Consider the following 15,312-nt stretch of genomic DNA (forward strand, 5'->3'; position numbering starts at 1 on the left):
TACCAGCTGCTCCATGAAGCAGTCATTTAAAGTATCGAGAAATTTTATCTCTGCATTTCATCCTGAAGTGAAATGTTCCCAGTCAATATGGGGATAATTGAAATCCCCCACTATTCTTGGGTTCTTAATTTTGATAGCCTCTCTAATTTCTCTTAGCATTTCATCATCACTATTACTATCCTGGTCAGGTGGTCGATAATAGATCCCTAATGTTATATTCTTATTAGAGCATGAAATTTCTATCCATATTCTACGGAACACGTGGATTCGCTTAAGATTTTTACTTCATTTGATTCTACATTTTCTTTCACATATAGTGCCACTCCCTCCTCACACGACCTGTTCTGTCTTTCCGATATATTTTGTACTCTGGAAAGATTGTGTCCCATTGATTGCTCTCATCCACCAGGTTTCTGTGATGCCTATTATATCAATAGCCTCCTTTATCACAAGGCACTCTAGTTCACCCATCTTATTATTTAGACTTCTATCATTTGTGTACAAGCACTTTAAAAACTTATCCCTGTTTATTTGTCTGCCATTTTCTGATGTGTCAGAATCTTTTTTATGTGACTGTTTATCATCTAATGTGGCCCTTACATTATCCTCTTCCATCCTTTGCTCCTGACTATAACCTGGAGATTCTCTATCATTAGACTCTCCCCTAAGAGAAAGTCTGTGTCCGATCCACATGCTCCTCTGCCGCAGTTGGCTTCCGCCCCCCGCAGCTCCATCTCCTAGTTTAAAAACTGCTCTACAACCTTTTAAATGTTTAGTACCAGCAGTCTGGTTCCACTTTGGCTTAGGTGGAGCCCATCTCTCCTGTACAGGCTCCCCCCATCCCAAAAGTTTCCCCAGTTCCTAATGAACGTAAACCCCTCCTCTCTACTCCATCCTCTCATCTACACATTGAGACTCTGAAGCTCTGCCTGCCAACCTAGCCCTGCGCATGGAACTGGGAGCATTTCTGAGAATGACAGCATAGAGTCCTGGATTTCAGTTTCTTCCCTAGCAGCCTAAATTTGGCTTCCAGGACATCTCTCCTACCCTTCCCTATGTCATTGGTACCTACATGTACCACGACCACCGGCTCCTTCCCAGCACTACACATAAGTCTGTCTAGATATAAATTCTTCCAGTCCCAGTACATTTTCCTAAGTACTAATTTCTAACTAGTAGTTAGGAGAGAGAGAAAGAAAATTTATACAACATCACAGGCTTTTTTTGGAATAGATGGATGTGCTGTATACATTATGAAAAAAAAACAAAACAAAAAACAAAATCACTTACCTGCCTTTAGTAACTGTTGTTCTTCAAGATGTGTTGCGCATGTCCATTCCATTCTAGGTGTGCGCGTGCTCATGTGCACGGCCGTAGCAGATTTTTGCCTTAGCAGTACCTGAAGGGCCGGCTGTGGCGCTCTCTGAAGTGCTGCACTCATGCCGCTGTATATTAGGCACCCCCAGCCCCTAGGTGTTTGGCTGCCCCAGGCTGGGCTAGCGAGCGTGAAGACAAAGGGCAACGATGACCAAAACTAGCATCCCTTCTCCTCATAGGTCCCGGATGAGGCTGCTAGGGTCTTAGCGGTGGCAGAGGTCTGAAGGGTTTCCTGACTGATTGAAGAGGGTGCATGCCCCACAAGCAACGGGTAGCTCTAGTGTCCTTCAACCCATGCAGCCTGGTGTCCGTTTGGTCTGAGAACAGACCAATTCTGTCAAAGGGGAAGTCCTAGATCGAGGCCTGCATCTCTTGGGAGACGCCTGCAGTCTGGAGCCAGGGACTATGTTGCATGACCACTGTGGATGCAACAGCCATTGCCACCAAATATGCCGCGTCCCATGTTATTTACAGAGAGCCTGCTGCCATGCCCTCTTCCACCAGCATGCCAAACTCTTGGGCCAACCCCTGAGGAAGGGATTCCTGGAACTTTTTGAGACCATCCCAGAGATTAAAATTGTGCCGGCAGCCCAGCAAGGCCTGATGATTCATCACCCGAAACGGTAGGCTGGCAGTAGAATAAATTTTTCTCCCAAATAAGTCAAGTTTTTTAGCATCCTTATTTTTGGGAGTAAAGGAGGTGGGGACCTGCTTGTTCTTTTTGTTGGCTACAGATACAACCAGTGAGCCGGGGGCTCGTGCGTATAAAGGCTGGCACAAAGTATTTTTTCTCGGCCGTTTTAAAGGTGGATCAGATGGAGGAGGAGGTTGGCCACAAAGCCTTGGCTATTGTGGAGGACCCCCTCATGCATGGGCAGGGTGACCCGGCCATGCGTAGAAGCCAAGAGAACGTTGAAGAATTGCATCTCGAGCACCAGTTCTCGATGGGTCGACGAGGAAGACTGGACCACGGGTGGGGGTTCTGGGGTCTTGATGGCCAGAGAAAGAGGCTTTGGGGTGGGCACAGGTTCTTCTGCACCATCTTCAGAACAGACTTCCAGTACTGGGTCCGGTGCCGGTGGGACTGCTGCTCCGTCATGGCCAAGGAGTGCTATGGAGGTATCGTCACGATTGGTACACCCCATGCTCTCCAAAATTGCCACCGCACTTGCCACTGGTCATGCTGCCATTGTGGTGCTGCCAAAGAGGGAGCGGGCTCTGGTGCCCAGCCAGGTCGATCAGACCGTAACGACAGGCTGACCTGGACCTCTATACTGGAGGAGCCACCTTCCAGCGACCAGGGAGGAACCGTCAACACTTGAGTTTGTTTGCTGGTCATGTCTACTGGTGACCATTGCCCAGGCATAACTGAACTGTAACTGCAGTGTGGAGAGTGGTACCGGTGCCGGGGGGACCGGTACTGGGATGGGAAATGTTCCCATCATGCTGGTGATCGGGACCAATGCCTAGAGGACGACAGCTGATTCGGTAAACAGTGCCAGGAATTGTAAGGGGAGGGTCAGCCCCATGGGAATCCAGAAGCTCACTTGGGCAACTGACGTCACGATTGGGATCTGCCCCACGATACCTGATGCAGCAGAGAAGATAGACTCCTTCTGTCCGGCGACTGATGCTGGCCCCCTCTTCCCTAAGAGTCTTAATGGCGAGCTTGCCCTCTTCAGGAGTCTTAGCCGGGTCCTGCAGCACCAGGGTCATTGTCAGAGCAGGTGAAGACCTGTGCTCTCTCTGTACCGTGGGAGCCTGGGCTGATGAAGATGCAGGTAGGCATGCAGGTCCCAAACCACTCCCAAGAGTTGTGGCAAACCTTTCAAGGGGTTGGGCACCCCAGCCGGGGAGGCATAATCACGTGGCTCCGGAGCAGTTTGGTGGGCAGGCCAGGTCCCTTGATAGATGACTCCTGGGTCTTCTTGCTCGGTGTCATGGAGCGCTTCCCAGACTACTACTTCAATACTAGCGCTGGCGAATGGAGCCAGGAGGAGTCAGGCACTGGTGGTGCGCTTTTCACAGAGACCAAAGCACTTGGTGCGACCTGCCCAGACGGCTCAGAAGCCAGGCGGAAGGTGGACTCCATGAGGAGAGCCCTGAGGCAGATCTCCCATTCCTTCTGGGCACGGGGACAAAAGTTTTTGCAGATCTGGCACCGCTCGTGAACGTGTGACTCCCCCAGGCACTTGGGGCAGCTGCTGTGCTGGTCACTCACAGGCACAGGCCTGCTGTAGTCTGAGCAGGGCTTGAACCTGGGAGACCAGGGCATGCCCCTCCTGGGGCAAAGTCCCACTGGGACACTAACTACTTACCAATTACACCTCTACCTCGACAGAATGCTGTCCTTGGGAGCCAAAGAAATCTTACCACGTTATAGGTGAAACCATGTTATATTGAACTTGCTTTGATCCACCGGAGTGCGCAGCTCTGCCCACCCCGGAGCACTGCTTTACTGCGTTACATCCAAATTCGTGTTATATCAGGTGGTGTTATATTGAGGTAGCAGTCTACTTAAGACCAACAAAGTGAACTATATACACAATGGCCTTAAGGCCCGAACTTCAAAATAGTAGACAACTGCTAGCTCTTGTCAAGCAAGAGAGGTGCTCCGACTGACCATCATGGGCAGTAAGAAGGAACTGAGGGGGCGTAGGGCCAGTGGTGCCTGATATACCATGGCGTGAGTTCAGCACTCCAGAGGGTGCCACAGCTGGCCATACAGGTACCACTAAGGCAAAAATCTCTAGCGGCCACACACACGAGTGTGCGCACACCTAGAATGGAATCGACATGAGTAAGCACTTGAAGAAAGATACAAAATACTACAGAGGGAGCTTCATTGTAAATCTGAGTGATACAGCACTGAAATGAAAATGTAACCAAATGTAACCAAAATTTGGACATCTGACTCCCAATAGCATTAACAGCAGTAGTAACTAAAATCAGAACATATAGGTTAAATGCTGTATTTGTGATTACACACAGGCTAATCTTCACTGCAAAAAACCTGTCGGTGTACACTGAGATCACTAACTCAAGGAAGCTAATTTTCACTGCAAAAAACCTGTCGGTGTACACTGAGATCGCTAACTCAAGGAAGCTTTCTCGATGTAAGTTCATAGTGGACACAAGGCACAAGGCCTCATAACCTAAGTCGCGCAGAACGCAATGCCATCCACAGCCTCAGAAACCACCCTGACATCATCATCAAAGAGGTTGATAAAGGAGGTGCTGTTGTCATCATGAACAGGTCTGACTACCAAAAGGACAGTGGCTTCGAGGTTTGTGCGTGGTTGGTTCCTGAGCTAGGTTACTGTTGTGCGGTTGCGTTAACTGGTGACGCTATTTCAAGGTTGCATGTGTGTCTATGGCGAGACTGGCCCGTGCCCCCACTGCTGTAATGTGCTGGCTCATCCAGGATGGGTTGTGTATGGAAGGTTTAGTCTGGAACTGTATGTGATGGTGTGGCCTAGATAGTGAGTCCTTGTTCTTTCTTCTCTATGAGGATTGTCTTTGGCGATATGCTGCGGGCGTTCTGGGGTTACCCGTCTGGCTCTGTGCTGTCATCTGTGTTTCCTTATGTTTCCTCATTTGGGCATTGTGGGTTTGAGATGATTGGTTGGTAGATTTGTAGGTGTTGGGTCGTCTGTCTCAGTGGCTTCGAGGTTTGTGCGTGGTTGGTTCCTGAGCTAGGTTACTGTTGTGCGGTTGCGTTAACTGGTGACGCTATTTCAAGGTTGCATGTGTGTCTATGGCGAGACTGGCCCGTGCCCCCACTGCTGTAATGTGCTGGCTCATCCAGGATGGGTTGTGTATGGAAGGTTTAGTCTGGAACTGTATGTGATGGTGTGGCCTAGATAGTGAGTCCTTGTTCTTTCTTCTCTATGAGGATTGTCTTTGGCGATATGCTGCGGGCGTTCTGGGGTTACCCGTCTGGCTCTGTGCTGTCATCTGTGTTTCCTTATGTTTCCTCATTTGGGCATTGTGGGTTTGAGATGATTGGTTGGTAGATTTGTAGGTGTTGGGTCGTCTGTCTGGAGTCCACTTCCTAGACACCACGGTGCAAATAAGTGATGGTCACATTAACACCACCCTATACTGAAAACCTATCGACCGCTATGCCTACCTTCATGCCTCCAGCTTCCATCCTGGGCACATCACATGATCCATTTGTCTACAGCCAAAGCACTGAGGTACAACCGCATCTGCTCTAACCCCTCAGACAGAGACCAACACCTACAAAATCTCCACCAAGCATTCTCAAAACTACAATACGCCGAGGAAATTAAGGAAACAGATCAACAGAGCCAGACTGTACCCAGAAGCCTCCTACTGCAAGACAAAACCCAGAAAGAAACCAACAGGACTCACTGGCCATCACATACAGTTCCCAGCTAAAACCCCTCCAAGCATCATCAGGGATCTACAACCCATCCTGGACAATGATCCCACACTTTCACAGGCCCTGTGGGTGGCAGGCCAGTCCTCGCCCACAGACAACCTGCCAACCTGAACATATTCTCACCAGTAACTGCACACCGCACCATAGTAACTCTAGCTCAGGAACCAATCCATGCAACAAACCTCGATGCCAACTCTGCCCATATATCGACACCAGCGACACCATCACAGGACCTAACCAGATCAGCCACACCATCACCGGTTCATTCACCTGCACGTCCACCAATGTAATATACGCCATAATATGCCAGCAATGCCCTTCTGTTATGTACATTGGCCAAACTGGACAGTCTCTACGGAAAAGGATAAGGTGACACTAATCAGATATTAGGAATGGCAATATACAAAAACCTGTAGGAGAGCACTTCAACCTCCCTGGCCACACTATAGCAGACCTTAAGGTGGCCATCCTGAAGTTTTTTTGCTGCAGGGATTCTTTCTTCCTAAGTGCAGGACTCTGCACTTGTCCTTGTTGAACCTCATCAGATTTCTTTTGGCCCAATCCTCCAGTTTGTGTAGGTCACTCTGGACTCTACCTTCACTCCAGCGCATAAAGCTCTCCCCACAGGTTAGTGTCATCTGCGAAGTTGCTGAGGGTGCAATTAATCCCATCATCCTGATCATTAATAAAGATGTTGAACAAAACTGGCCCCAGGACTGACCCTTGAGGCACTCCGCTTGATACCGGCTGCCAACTAGACATCGAGCCATTGATCACTACCCATTGAGCCTGACAATCTGGCCAGCTTTCTATCTACCTTATTGTCCATTCATCCAATCTATACTACTTTAACTTGCTGGCAAGAATACTGTGAGAGACTGTATCAAAAGCTTTGCTAAAGTCAAGATATATCACATCCACCCCTTTCCCCATATCCACAGAACCAGTTATCTCATCATAGAAGGCAATTAGCTTGGTCAGGCATGACCTGCCCTTGGTGAATCCACATCGACTGTTCCTAATCACCCTGCTCTCCTCCAAGTACTTCAAAATGGATTCCTTGATTTTGCCAGGGACTGAATGGTAGTTCCCCAGGTTCTATTTCTTCCCCTTTTTAAAGATGGCACGATATTAGCCTTTTTTCAATCATCCGGGACCTGCCCTGATGGCCATTGAATTTTCAAAGATAACAGCCAATGGCTCTGCAGTCATATCCACCAACTTCTTTAGCACCCTCGGATGCAGTACATCCAGGCCCAAGGACTCGTACTCATCCAGCTTTTCTAAATAGTGCTGAACCACTTCTTTCTCCACAGAAAGCCGATCACCTCCTCCCCATACTGGGCTGCCCAGTGCAGTAGTCTGGGAGCTGACCTTGTTAGTGAAGACGGTAGCAAAAAAATAAAGAAAGAAAAAGAAAAATAAAGCATTGAGTACATTAGCTTTTTCCACATCCTCGGTCACTAGGTTGCCTACCCCATCCAGTAAAGGGCCCACACTTTCCCTGACCACCTTCTTGTTGCTAACATTCCTGTAGAAACCCTTCTCGTTACCCTTCACATCCCTTGCTAGCTGCAACCCCAATTGTGCCTGGCCATCCTGATTACACCCTTGCATGCTCTAGCAATATGTTTATACTCCTCCCTAGCAATCTGTTCAAATTTCCACTTCTCGTAAGCTTCCTTTTTAAGTTTAAGATTTCAAGCTAAGCTAAGCAAAGTCAAGTCAAGCAGGTCGCCTGCCATATTTACGATTCTTTCTGCACTTCAGGATGGTTTGTTCCTGCGCCCTCAATAAGGCTTCGTTAAAATACAGCCAGCTCTCCTGGACTTCTTTCCTCCCCTCATCTTAGCCTCCCAGAGGATCCTGCCCATCAGTTCCCTAAGGGAGTATAAGTCTGCTTTTCTGAAGTTCAAGGTCTGTATTTTGCTACTCTCCTTTCTTCCTTTGTTCAGGATCCTGAACCCAACAATCTCACGGTCACTGCTGACTAGGTTGCCACCCACTTTTACTTCCCCTAACAATTCTTCCATGTTTGTAAGCAGCAGGTCAAGAGGAGCACGGCCCCTAGTCAGTTTCTCCAGCACTTGCATCAGGAAGTTACAGGTAATATAACCATGCTGAGGAACTGTTCTAGAACTCTAAAGGATCAGCACAGAGCAGAAGTTTCTCCTTCCATGGCTGCTTAAAAACAAACAGCACTGTTATTTTTCATCCTCTGGATTGGAGTACAAAACCATCATACATATGACCCATATGAGGACTGTTTTCAAATAGTTTTAGCTATGGTTCATGAACTAAAATCCTAATCTCTGCTATGGCAGGAGACTTTTGGAGGGCACAATACCCTGAGTTCAAAAGTCAGTGTATCAACTTGAAGTTTATTGTATGTTTGGGTCAGAAGCTTAAAGCTAGTATAACATAAAATTTGTTATGGAAACACTTGAAGTTATGGGCAAAAGATGGATACTGGAATTCAGAAATGCTTGCCAAAGGATTTTTTTTTTTGCTAACCTGACACTTGAAGGGAGATTTTTTATCACTAATACTATGTATCAGGGAGAGATGTTTACAAGTGAGAAATATGACTGTTAAATTCATGCTAACTGTATAACATTTTACAGAGTTTTTTTTAATACTAACAAGTGTGCGTGTTCTGGACATAATCCACTAACAGCTCATATATATACATATATTTTTTTTCTGTAAAGAAATTCTTTTTTACTTATATTCTCTCTCTCAAAAGGTTATAAGAGGACATCTTAGGTTACTTGTAAACAGACAATAAAAGACATCAGCAACAGCCATCATAGTTTTAATCAAAAAGGAAAATGTGAAAAAAATTATACCTTAAAGACTGAAGCAGCTCCCGTATTTGTCTAAATTATGAAAAAAAATCCTAACCGTGCATTTTCCTGAATTGCACTCAGTGGTTATATACTTAGGAATAACTTTTAAGAATAATTATGAGAAATTGTAAAAGCCAGAGTATATATTTACAGTGTACTCTTACTGGGTTCTCTCCATGGAAAGACAGAATGTGGGGTGGGAAGAGTTTCATGTCCTGTGCATCCTTGATTTACTGAGACCTTCCACTTTATCCACCAATACCCTTGGATCATATCTTGTAACAGCCACCCTTCTGGTGTAAGGGAACTGGATGGATCTCCCTTTACAGTTCATTAGTGAGTGAAGATAAGTTAAACAGATCAAAATAGGTGCTGTAATGGCATACCCAACCCCAACTCATCACGGCTCCCTGCATGCATAACAGTCATGACAACTTCAGGAGCAAGAGATTGTTAAACCCTAGACCAGTGGTCTCCAAACTTTTTTGATCGCGCACCCCATCAGCAAAAAAATTTTGAGCACGTACCCCTGCTACGCCACAAGGCCGGCTCTACCATTTTTGCTGCCTCAAGCAAAAAAAAAAAAAAAAAGGAAGAAAAAAAAAAAAAAGCAGCATTTCAGATTCCACCCACCATACTGCAGAAGAAAACAAAACATACCCAAAAACTGCCTTACCACTTTCACCGTTATAGATTTTTAAAAATCGAAAATTTAAATGAATTTCAGTTATTCTCAATTCTGAAATTTTTCAATGTGTTGTACTTGTAGGGCTCCGATTCAAAAGGAGTTGGGGGGGAAGGGAGGGAAATCACAAGGTTATCTGTTTGGCGGGGGGGGGGGGTGGGCACTGCGGTACTGCTACTCTTAGTTCTTCGCTGCTGCTGGCACTGCTTTAAAGCCAGGCAGCTGAGGGAGTAAGGATGGCATGGTACTGTAACGCCTCACTTAAAGTCGTCCTGGTTAACGTTGTTACGCTGCTCATTGATTAGGGAACATGCTCGTTGCACAACGCTCCCTTATAACGTTGTTTGGCAGCCGCCTGCTTTGTCCACTGCTTGCAGAAAGAGCAGCCTGATGCAGCTGGCTGGTGCAGGCTTGGAACCAGGGCGGATCGGCAGTATCCCCATCAGCTCCCTTCTCCCTTAAGTACCCTGTGCAGCAGCTGCCCAGCAGGCTACCAATTGCCAGCAGTTCAGCTGTCTCCTGCCCTCTGCCTTGGAACTGTTCCCCAGAGCCTCCTGCTTCCTGTGCAGGGGAGGGGCAGGAGGGGGAAACTAGTGTCAAAGCGTCCCCCTCCCCGCTACTCCTGCCCCTCCCCCTACTTACCCCTTCTCCATATAGAGCAGGGAGAAGACAGCTGCAGTATCAACTTCCTGATCTTTTAAAGGTAATGTATTTAGAATGTGGCGTCAGTGTACTTAAAAGGGCAATGCACATCTCTCTCTCTCCCACACACAGGGTGTGTGTCTCGGTCTGCCATGCTGTCTCCCCTCTCTCCATTCGTGCTGTCTTGTAGAGTATGAGCCTACATTAACAACGTGTTAACCCCAGAGAGCTCAGCCAAATGCTAGTTCATCATTCAGCAGTAAGGCATTCCCTGGGAAATATGCCACTCTATTCCACCCTCTAACTTCACCATCTCAACCAAGCTTCACAATCATCATTGCTTTGTACAGTATTAAGTTGTTTGTTTAAAACTTAGAGAGAGAGAGAGAGAGAGAGAGAGAGAAAATAAATAAATAAATAAATAGCCACCCTTCCTTCTGCACTGCTGCCTGTGGAGCTGAGCTGGCAGTCAGCAGTCGCCACTCCCTGGCCACCCAGCTCTAAAGGCAGCAGCACAGAAGTAAGGGTGGCAGGGTATCATACTTCTATACTGCTGGTGGTGGGGGGCATTGCCTTCAGAGCTGGGCATCTGGCCAACAGCCACCATTATCTGGCTGCCCAGCTCTGAAGGCAGTGCACAAGTAAGGGTGGCAATGCTCTGACACGCTCCCCCCACACTTTCTTTTGTGTCAGGACCCGCAATTTGAGAATCACTGGTCTCCTTCATGAACTCTACATAGTATATGGTAAAAGCACACAAGACCAGATTTCACAGTCCATGACATTTTTTTCATGGCCGTGAATTTGGCAGGGCCCTATTTATAAAACATCAATATTTAAGTATCTTTTTCCATACAGTAAAGATATGCTTGCCAAAGGATATTTTTTTTGTTAAAAGAGAGGGAAAATGATGATGAAAACATTGTGTATTTTTACTAAAAATATACACTACATGCCTTCTTAAACACACAAATTGGGTGTGATTAAGAAGCCTGCTACGAGCGACAACTCACATGCTTGTTAACTTAGAACGAAGTTTAGCAGCTATGACAGATGCCTGACTACACAAACTTGCATGTGAAATGCTGATATAGGTGAGCTGAGAGTCACAGAGCAGAAATAAATGTGATGCTTGTGGTTGGGTGTTAGCTAAACATCTCCTCCCTGATGACAAGCAGGTCTCCATGACTTATAGATTTGTTGCCAATGAGCAGTAATCACATAGAAAATTTGTTCTGAGCAGGGTCAGCTACGACAAAGTTTGTGTTCCCAAGCTGCAGATGTGGAGAAGGCCACAGTCAATAGATTCCCAACTGATGTAAACTGTCATTGCTCTGTTGATTTAAATGGAGCTATGCCAATTTGCACCAGCTAAGAATGTGTTCACTGTTCTGGTCTCTTTTCTACAAGAACATACATAAGATTTCAACCAGGAACACAGTCCAGAGGGGTGGACAGGCTAATAAATCCAGAATGCTTCCACTTTGGAACAGTCCAATTTTTTCTGGCTATAGAATTTACAGTCTCCACTACTTTTTAGGTGGGAGAGGAGAGAAGATAAAGGTTTAGATTTTGAAACCTCACCAAAGAAAAGTTTTTTTCCCCAATGAGATGGAGAATGCACAAGGAATGGTGCCTTCTATTCCAGGATTTGAACCATAGCTCCTAACAGTCTCTAAACACATTCCAACATGGATGACGCCTTTTCTGTTGGAAACATAATGCACTAGATGCCACGCCACTGTGAAGAGTTGGGCCACTGCTCAAGAAACCATCCCAACAGTGGCAATTAAGACAGCTACCATTGGATTTAAAATCTCCTTGTACTGGCAAAGATAGTGGTGAAAATGGTGTTAAGAAATTTCTTAAGTCCTCATCAGTTTTATTTAGGACTTATGACAGAGAGGCTATTGATATTTTTGGCGGTTGTACTACCCCAAGCAATTACACTTTCACAGGGCCCATGCTGATTTTGTTAAGTCTGTCAGTAACATCGAATAGCATCAACCTTAGGGAAACAAGGTAGATGAAATAATATTATTGGACCAACATCTACTATTGAGAGAGACAAGCTTTCAAATTTACACAGAACTCTTCTTCCGGTCTGGGAAAGGTACTCAGAGAGTGTCAGCTAAATAGAAAGTGGAATAGCATTCAGTTTAAGGAGTTGATACATTTTTCCAGAGGCTGCTCAAGGTGAAGTAGGTAGTTAACACCTCTGTAATTGCAGGACAAAGAAGGGTTGGTAGGTTACAGTTTGTTGTAGTGAGCCATAAACCCGGGTGTCTTTACTGAGTCCATGATTTTTAGTGTCTAGCATGAACAACACTGCGATCAAGCTGGGGGTATCATGTATCACTTCCTCTCAAAGGCCTCTCAAATACTGGACACCATAAGGTTGAGTCTTTTATCCCTCCCAATACGAAAATGCTACAGATGAGAGAGATAGTGAGGGGTTACAAACCGCACTGTCAGTGGCATTCAGGTGGAACTTCATTCTACATCTTGTTTCACTCATCTCTGCTGCTTTTGTGCTTGTAAGGCTTGACTCTGGGTGTGACGGAACCAGCACAAGACCAGAAACAATGCTGCTCGGTCAGGGAGTTTATCCAGAGAAGTGGAATGGGCCCTTTCATTTTTAGAGTGCAGGGCTGTCCTTCTCAGTCCAGCCCGGCCTTGGAGGCACATCAGATCCCTCAGCACAGCTGGACATGCAGGTAGCGAGGGCTCTCCATGCTAAGCCAGGCCAGAAGACCACATCTTCTCGCCGCTGCTACATCTCCACCTGTCACTGCAGGCTACTCTACCGTAAAGCGCGTTTCTGATGCGGGCGGGAACAGGGCGCTGCATTCGCTCTCCACAGCCTCCTCCAGTGCCCTGCGCCCCTGGGGTGCGGAGGCCCGGTCGCCCCGGTGACAGCTGAACGCTGGTGCCCGCGCCAGGACGCCCCGTGCCGCCTCAGGGTGGAGCCTGCTTAGCTCCAGGTCCCTTCCGTCCTGTCCTCGCTCCCGGCTGGCCTGGCCTGGCCGCCCACCCGCTCCGGACACTAGGCCAGCGGCGCGAGGAACCAGGGGCCGCTGCCTGCCCCTCCCCCCACGCAGTCGATACGTGCTCGTCCGACCCTTCCACCAACAGCGGCCCGGCCCGGCCCGGCTCAGCTCCCCGGCCCAGGGCGGGGGCGTTACTCACCGGCAGACTCGGTAGACACAAAGCGACCCCTCTAATGGCGGCGATGGAAAAACCGGGGCAGACAGGGGAGGGGGGCGGGCACAATCGCACCGTAGCCAATCGAAGCCCCCGAGCACCTTTGCAAAGCCAGCACGGCCCTTCAGTCAGAAACACCCTGAGCTGACGGCCAATCAGCGCCGACGCTCAAAGCGCAGGCGCACAACTAGGCGGGAATCAGCGCAGCGCAGGGCACCCCTAAAAAAACAAATCGGGAACGCGCGGCGCGGGGAAGGGGGCGGGGCCTGCAGTGGGGTCTCGGAGCCGGCCGGCCGGTAGCGTCCCCTGCCTCGGTTACCTCAGTGCTGCCCGCGGGGCCTGACACTTAGCGCCCGCCGTGCCCAGTCCTGCGTAGCCGTCGCCCGCGCTCGCTCCCGAGAGGAGACACGACCCCTGCAGCACGCGCGCCCTCCAGCTGTCTTGAGAGAGACCGTGACTGAGGCAGCGCTTAGCCCCCTCAGGCTGCGGCGGCCTCGCCGCAAGGACGAGCGGGGAAGCTGGGCCAGCGCGCGGGAAGAGGCAGCAGGCCAGGCTCAGCCAGCGCCTCGGGTTAGCTGTGGAGTCTGCGGTTACTATTTAGTATCAGAGGGGTAGCCCTGTTAGTCTGGATCTGTAAAAGCAGCAGAGAATCCTGTGGCACCTTATAGACTAACAGACGTTTTGGAGCGTTCCAAAACGTCACGCTCCAAACCGTCTGTTAGTCTATAAGTTACTATTTAAATCGCAACAAGTCCCTTTTCACACTAAAACTTGGGGGACTGTCTACGCTTGTTAATGACTTTTTGCAAAGAAACCCACCTTCCCAAGAGGCATACAGCTCTTACCGCTGTTCTTTGTGCATTGCTGTGAAAGTAAAGACAGGTTCGACCAGTGTAAATACCTTTTGGCATCCGGAGGCTAACCCACAGTTCAAAAAGCGAGCACACTGCCCAGCATCGCTGCTGGTCATATCCACCTCGCCCCTTGTAAGCCCTGGGAAGTTTGAAGCTTCCTTTGCACATGTGGCAGGGAAAGCAGCCAGACAACAGGACATTTAAAAAAGAATGGCAAGAAGGAAGTAGGGCAGCAGGAGGTACTGAGCAGAGACCCAGAATGTCTTCAGCTCACCCTCCCCCCAGATCTGTTGAGAGAGCTCCACTGTGGGATAGCTGCCCTACAGTTTTCAGAGTGGTAGCCGTGTTAGTCTGTATCAGCAAAAAGAACAAGGAGTACTGTCAGGTATCCAGAGGGATCCCTGTTAGGTCTTGATGAATCTGTAAAAGCACAAAGAATCTGGGCACCCTATAGACTAACAGACAGACATTTTGAGCATGAGCATTTTGTGGTGAAACCCACTTGTCGGATGCATGTAGTGGAAATTTCCGGGGGCAGGTATAATATATGCAAGCAAGCTAGAGATACGAGGAGTATACTTCAATCAGGGAGGATGAGGCCCTTCTGATCGTGTTGGAGGTGTGAAACCCAGGGAGTTTGCAGTTCATCCTGCAAATTTGACACCATCAATTCGGATTAAAACAAAGACTGTGATGGCTTGCCAATACAAACACCGGTTTCTCCTCCCTTGGTTTTCACACCTCAACTGCTAGAACAGGGCCTCATCCTCCCTGATTGAACTAACCTCGTTATCTCTAGCTTGCTTGCATATATATATATATATATACACACACACACACACACACACATACACACCTGCCCCTGGAAATATCCAGTACATGCATCCGACAAAGTGGGTATTCACCCACGAAAGCTCATGTTCCAAAACATCTGTTAGTCTATAAGGTGCCACAGGATTCTTTGCTGCTTTTAAGGAGTACTTGTGGCACCTTAGAGACTAACAAATTTATTTGAGCATAAGCTTTCGTGGGCTAAAACCCACTTCATTGGATACATGCAGTGGAAAATACAGTAGGAAGATTTATGTAGACAGAGAACATGAAAAAATGGGTGTTGCCATACCAATTGTAACAGGAGTAATTAATTAAGGTGAGCTATTATCAGCAGGAGAAAAAAAAAGTACTGCAGTGATAATCAGAATGGCCATTTCCAACAGTTGACAAGAAGGAGTGAGTAACAGTAGGGGGAAAATAGCATGGGGAAACAGTTTTTACTTTGTATAACGATCCATC

General features: G+C 47.7%; 1 protein-coding gene across 10 annotated transcripts in view; it reads right to left on the bottom strand.

Moving 5' to 3' along the window:
• Positions 1 to 13,303, bottom strand: part of HP1BP3 (heterochromatin protein 1 binding protein 3) — a 91,109-nt gene extending 77,806 nt beyond the window's left edge. For 5 of the 10 annotated variants that reach the window (XM_075060309.1, XM_032789884.1, XM_032789885.1 and 2 more), the window contains exon 1: positions 13,151 to 13,224. The gene's annotated coding sequence lies outside the window, so the exon portion shown is untranslated. Of the gene's footprint in view, positions 1 to 13,150 lie in introns of all 10 variants that reach the window. The other 5 variants (XM_075060310.1, XM_075060312.1, XM_075060311.1 and 2 more) reach the window with 4 other exon arrangements.
• Between the last annotated feature and the right edge of the window lie 2,009 nt (positions 13,304 to 15,312).

The sequence above is a fragment of the Chelonoidis abingdonii genome, chromosome 23 (assembly GCF_003597395.2).
Source record: "Chelonoidis abingdonii isolate Lonesome George chromosome 23, CheloAbing_2.0, whole genome shotgun sequence".
Lineage (NCBI taxonomy): Eukaryota > Metazoa > Chordata > Testudines > Testudinidae > Chelonoidis > Chelonoidis abingdonii.